Below are 7,090 nucleotides of genomic sequence, written 5' to 3'. Positions count from 1 at the left end.
AAAAATGACGTATTAACTACTAAAAAACACTGACCTTCGTGTAAATGCTTGGAGCAGACTAACCTGTGAGCTGGAGGGTTCTGGGACGTTATATTTGATCTTTGAATGGCTGCAATCCAGGCCATCCGTCGCGTCTTTGTTACTTCGGAAACATGAACAATTTCTCTTCAACGACGTAATCCGATAACAACCGATCTCTTTACTCGTCGGCTTCCCGTGGCTGTCATGCGACCAGCTATTGCAGTTAATAATACAACAGCTTCTTGACATTTTTGTGTTTCTTTTTATCGGTGTATAACTGATTTTAATTGAAAGCCTGCGTGCGCTAGTACCGCTTGCCACGAGTTCCCAGAATCCTTTGCGGTTCTACCCGTGAATGACGTCACATTTTCAATCTCTATATAATATGCATGTTAAATTTTATATTTGGGGTAAAATATCAAGTCTTTTCAAGTAAACCGGTTCAAGTCCAATTCAAGTCCCAAGTCATTGGTGTAAAAGTCCAAGTCAAGTCACAAGTCTTAGAACATTTTTTCAAGTCAAGTCTAAAGTCATAAAATTAATGACTCGAGTCTGACTCGAGTCCAAGTCATGTGACTCGAGTCCACACCTCTGGTATTTAGTATCGTCGGCTGAAACTCCACGAAGAGCAAACTGAGCTTCTACGTGCACAAACCATGAAGGAGGATCGTGAAGCCAAAAATCCGGCAATTTAAGCGCCACAGCAAACGCAGCCATCGGCGGAGGTGAAAGTCCGGCGGCAGCCGATGCTTCCAGGCCGGAGCTGGCTTCGTCGTCGAGCCTTAGCATGTTCGCTACAGGGGTCACCAATGTGGAGGTATGTAATAACGACAGGAGAGGTCTCTGTGTCTCACTCCAACTTTATTAACTGATTCTCAGAACTTCACATATATTGAGCGCCAAAATCTCCACCCCAACACTTCCGTTCAACTTGGGTGTGAGTGGAGCCACCTGGTGGTCCGCCACACTGTTAACATTTTTTCCATTGTCTTGATGTTGTTATGAAATATATATTCTTAGTGCTTATTTTCTGATTATATTGTTTTATGTATTTTAATAATAAAGGCCTTTATAAACCAAGGCCAGATATGACAAAGAACTAGGTCAGAGGGTGACAGGGCGCCTAGCAACAGAGGCTTTAGTAAGGGGAAGTTAAAAAGAGAGGCATGCAGAGGCATATTAATAAAATACAGGAAACCAGACAGAAAGTGGAACTAAGTAACACACACACACATTAGTCAGACCAGAAGGAGTTGTTTTGATCGAAACTGTGTGTCTGTGTGTGACGTATAGCAGAACTATATACATGTATTGTAGCTTGCCATGCTTTTAGAACTGTGGGTGCTCGTGTCTGCAGTTCTCAGTTTCCAGAAATGTACAATAAAGGTCATTTTTTGAACTTGGCCACTCTGAGTCAGAAGTCTTTCTCTGTCGCCAAAAGAATTCAAAAGAACCGAATTTAATAATGTAGACTGTATGATTCTTAGTCTGATCTTGAGACCACTGTCATGTAACAAAAAATGGGTTTTCTGGAGACTAAGTAAGTAGTAACATATGATTGAAGACATATTTTGTCAATAACATCTGAGCGGGTAAAGGTTCTTAACATTCTGCCTTCTGTGTTAAAAATGATTTCTAAAACAGAGCTTATCCCTATTTGGTAGTCTGTATGGCAAATATTAAAAAAGCATAGAAGATAGTGCTCGTGTGATTGGGTGAATGTGGCATGTTGTATATAGCACTTTGAGTACTCCAGGAGAGGAAAAAAGCGCTATATAAGAATCAGTCCATTGGGGTACCTGGGTGGTCAATTCAGTGTTTTATGTCTATGGTTTTTGAGTCTTGCTTATTCATTACAGTTTTCGCTGTTTGACTTGTTCCTAATTTAGTTAACTGTGTTTCCAGTCTAGGTTGTTTGGTTTTTGGTCTTGTTCATGCCTGGTCTCATCTCTGTGTCGTGTTTGTCTTGGTCTTGCCTCTGTGTCGTCCCCTCTGTTCCCCTCCTCATGTCTCTGTGTGTTGCTCTCTCGCCTTCTCTCGTCCCTCTGTTTATGTTGTCAGGCTGTCCTAGTTTTCTTATCTAGTCTTTAGGATTCCCTTGTCTTGCCTCCCTGCTGTGTTGTGACGCACATATAGTCTTGTCTCTATGTTTATTCCCTTGTTTCCCAGTTGTATCTCTGTCGCTCTTGCTGTTGCCTGTTGGCATGTTCACTTCCTATTTTACTATATGGTCTCCTGTTACTGTTTTGCTTTTCCCCCTGCCTCATATGTTTGATTAGTTGCCAGCTATTTTCCCCAGGTGTTTCCTCTTTGTCCTGTTCCCCTCTTGTATTTAGTGTGTGTCACCCTCTGTTCAGCGTCACATTCTCCCTCATTAACTGTCTGTTCTGCCTGTGCTTTAGTTTCTAGTTTCTCCCAGTTTAGTTTCTGTATTTATTCATGCAGCAATAAAGCTGGTTTTGAGTTACGTTCTGTCTTTGAGTCTGCATTTTGGTCCTCCAATCCTGCCTGCCCACCTGTGCACACAGAAATCCATGACAGAGGCAGCCATCTTACAACTTTCTCTACATAGTACTTATGGTCATGAAATTGACCTTTTGGCCCATTGTTACCCAATAGCGCCAGTTTCCATCATTATGCAAATGTACTGTTCATAAGGTCGGGAGAACCTGCAGTCAGTCTCTTGGATGGGTGACGAAACTTTTGTAGCACAGCATACGTGACTACCTTTTTCTCTTAATGATTAATATTTACTGTAAAAATAGAAGTCTTCTAGCATCTAGAAATCTGTATGTTTTTCATAGCTTCTAACAAGCCTTTTACAGTTTACCTTAACAGTTACTTGAAGTCTAAGTCTTCAGCCTAAAAAAAAAACAACTTAAAATGCTTTAAAAAACAGTTTGATCTGATTTTATTTTTTGTTCTAGTAAATTTCCAAATCTCACACCCCACCTGCTCGTGCATGTTTTGTGCATGTGCACATCCATGACCCTCTGTACCAGACACTTTTGCTAGTTCATGAGAGACAAGTGTCACTGACAACAGGAGGTAAGGGGGGGGATACCATTTTGCCAACATCAGGCTTTGCCTTTTGTTCTAATGGCTGAAAGCTTATTTTTTTCTGCAACTGTTTGTGTCTTTGTTTTAGAACTGAAAAGCCATAGGAACTGCTTCAACCCCCAGTCTCCCAGGAAGCCTTAAAAATCTCTCTGTATTATCTATGTTTTGGTGAACTTGTCCTTAAACCACAGTAATTCTGCAAATGAAAGACAATAAACCAAATATATTAACTACTTTGTTTAAACAAATTAACAAACAGGCCCCCACAACCTAAAACACAATTACACCAATTTAAATCAGTTGTGCAGTTTTTAAAGTTATATTGACAAAAAGTGAATAAACTACTGATCAAGACTGCATCATGACATTTAAATACACCTCTTAATGGAGGTGTTTGACTGTTAATATAAAATTCACACAAAGGCTACTACAAGTCTATTTAATTAAGCAAGTTTTCATCGTTCTCTCTCCCTTGTGTCTTTTGTTATAACAGCTAAACGGCATTGCACCAACACATGGCTGTGTGTTTTTATTTCTTCTAAGGACTGAAAGCTATTATACCTACAACTGTTTCTTTGTTTTAGGGCTGAAAAGCCAAAGGATATGGGGCATTTGTTAGTGCTAGACCTCCATCACCCCCAGTCTCTCAGGAAGCTAAAATATTCTCTCTGTATTATCTGTGTTTCGGTGCCCCGGGGTGAGTGTGTAATGGACCGTGGTGAAGGACTTCTGTTTCAAAGCTCTGGTCATCAGGGGTCTTACAGCCATTGTTGTTGTTTTTTTTTTTTTGTTTTTTTTTTACAGCAGTGAGATAAAGAATGAGATTTTCCCCCCCTTGTTCTGTGAATCAACCTGTCATAGCAAGCCATCCTTCTGTTAACTACAAGTCACAGCCCTATATAAATTGGTGTGTGGAGACTTTCACCAATGGCCCAGAGGAGCTACAGCATCAGTGTCTCGCAAGACATTTCTTTTTAATATAGATCACACAAATGGTAAGAAACACAATGACTAGGCTCTATATAAATGTATGACTGCATGCTTTATTCATAATGACTTTCTTTTAAAAAAAAAAAAAAAGGTTGTTTTGTTCTTTTTTTTTTTTTTTTCTTAAAAAACCAAAAACAAAGTAGGACAACAAAAGTCTCATTTTGGGGGTTGCCCTGAGAACAAATATGGTGTGTGTGTGTGTCAAATGGTTAGTGTTTTAACATATTTTGTCATCTACAGGTTTTTTCCTTGTATTCACACCCAGCGTGGTGTTGGGGCTGATGGGGCTGTATACCAGAGATGAAAATCCACATCAGAGACTACCTAACAATGGACACATCTGTTTGACCTTTCTGGACAGTTTATTAAATATTTGGTATGGCAAACTGATGGTCAGAAAAAAAGCTGAAACAGATGAGACACACACACACACACACACACACACACACACACACACACACGTATGTATATATATATCCTCTACCAGAGGCCGGGGAGCTTGAGGGTCCTGCGTAGTATCTTAGCTGTTCCTAGGACTGCGCTCTTCTGGACAGAGATCTACAATGTTGTTCCCAGGAGCTACTGGAGCCACTTGCCTAGCTTGGGAGTTAATGCGAGTGGCTCCAGCAGATCCCGGGAATAACATCGGAGATCTCTGTCCAGAAGAGCGCAGTCCTGGGAACAGCTAAGATACTGCGCAGGACCCTCAAGCTCCCAGGCCTCTGGTAGAGGACCCGAGCTTGAAGGATAAACCGCCCGCAGGGGCGTGCTGTGTGTGTGTGTGTGTGTGTGTGTGTGTGTGTGTGTGTGTGTGTGTGTGTGTGTGTGTGTGTGAGAGAGAGAAACATGAAATAAAGGTGAAAGGTTGAATTGTGGGAGGCGTATGATGCATGTTTGAATGCCACAGGCCTACCCCTTTTCTGAACCGTGTTCTGCCCCAACAGTCATAATAGCTAATAAATTACAACTGACTGAGGACAGCTAGACCAACAGCAATCTGTACTTGAAAACTTAAAAGAGATTGGCAGTGCTTTTGCAACAGTTAATCTACTTATAAACTAGGGAGGGGGAACGCCATCAGAAGCGGTTGGGTTTTTAATGTCAGACATTAATTTATGGAATGGCCACTCCCACTAAATTATTCGAGCACAGTGATGGTTCGGGTTGTCTGTAAATAACAATAATAACATTCCAGCTGAACAGCAGGTGACCAACAACGGTAGGATTTCGAGGCACCGGCCTCTGACTAACGTGCTATACAGTAACTGTTGGCCTCCTGCCAGGCCACCTCCCGGGTCACGCCTCCTCAGTCGCCTGCCTATTGCGTGGCCTCCAGATCTGTTCTGCTGCTGGGCATGCAGCTGGTACCAGAACTGCTTTGTCACCTCCGCTAGCCCCACTGCTGAACTCCTGAACTACTCTCTGTTTGGCGATTGGACTCCACCTAAAACGTCTGATGGATTCAGTGATCCAAGCAGAAAACAGGTTATCACAAAAAAAAAAAAAAAAAATCCCAAGAAAGACTTCAGTCCAAAATGCTGCAGTGAAAGTAGTGACAGGGACTAGAAAGACCATATTTCTGCTATGCTGGCTTCTGTTTATTGGGTCCATGTTAAAAGACTAGAAAAGACTGAATACATTACAGCTATAATGTTGACACTAGTGCTGTCAATAGATTAAAAAAAATTAACTAACTAATCTCACAATTTTCTGTTATTAATTGTGATTAATCTCAATTACTTTATTAATAGCCTGGCTCCAATTACATTTTTTTATTCTTTATATTTTAAGTAATTATCGTTGTTCACCGAAGTCCAGTGGTCTCCGGTGAGAGCGACATTCCTTACTTGCACAAGCTTGCTGGACTGCTGAGCCCTCTGGTCCCCATACAAAGTGTGCAGTCTCGACACAATGGTTCCTCTCGAGGGCAGATTGTAACACTCATCTCCTGATGCAGCACGAATGACTTCTCTCAGTCCATCATCTTCTACTATGCTAACTGGTCGGCAGTTTTTAGCTATCCAAACAACCAAGGAATTGGTTACCTTTTCTCTCACATTTTTTGTTATTCGTCCACAAGCACCATACTCCTGAAGCGTAGACTGGCGAGGTCCCGTAGAGGTGGATTCAGTTGGGTGTTTTGCTCTCAGGTGATACGCCAGTGATGAACTGCTTCTGTGGTACTTGAATTCAGCGTTGCAAATTGTGCATCTTACTCTCGTTTTGTCCAACAAGCCATCAGGCAACTTCTTAAAGAGAAACTTTCCACCCAAAAGTCCGCCCTCGTCCATGCTTGCGTGTGTTAGCTAGTGTTAGCTAGATAGTAGCATGGTGTCACTTCTTCTTCTTCTTCTAATCATTTCTGTCAGGCCAAACGCCAGCATAGCACACTGTTGCCCCCTCCTCCAGAGGTGCTCATAAATTTAAAGGTCTTAGATTACAGGAAATTAATAAAAAAACAAAATCAGCGTTAAATTTTTTTAATGCATTAAACATTTCGCGTTGATCTTAACAATTAACGCGATAATTTTGACAGCACTAGTTGACACCATTTAGTAAGCCCTTTTAAACTCAGTTGTTGCTGTACTGATTTAGAAAATGTTTGCATTGTTATATATCACATCATTTCCAGTGGTAGGAGATGGTGTAAAATTGCACTCTAAAGATATTTGAAGGCATCCTGAATAACTCTGCTCAGCCACTTTAAAACAACAACAGTAACATCAGTACTCCTCTCTCTGTTGGGAAAAAATAAAATAAAATTCACAGAATAAATTCAGAGATATAGAAAATCATTCGCACCCACAACCATCAGGCTTTAATAGATGAGCTATGTCAGACATATGAATTTCCCTATGGGATTAGGTCATTTCAATTTAAGCTTATTTAAATTTTCTTATTTATTTTTTTTAAATTGGTTTTAACTTCATTATTTTTTTGGCATATTGCATTCTTGTTTTTAAAATTATTTTATAGTTACATAGCATTATTTAAGCTATTCATTGTATGTTAATTGTTA

Source organism: Maylandia zebra, linkage group LG15, assembly GCF_041146795.1.
Source record: "Maylandia zebra isolate NMK-2024a linkage group LG15, Mzebra_GT3a, whole genome shotgun sequence".
Lineage (NCBI taxonomy): Eukaryota > Metazoa > Chordata > Actinopteri > Cichliformes > Cichlidae > Maylandia > Maylandia zebra.
The sequence above is the reverse complement of the archived record's forward strand: the minus strand, read 5'-3'. Positions refer to the sequence as shown.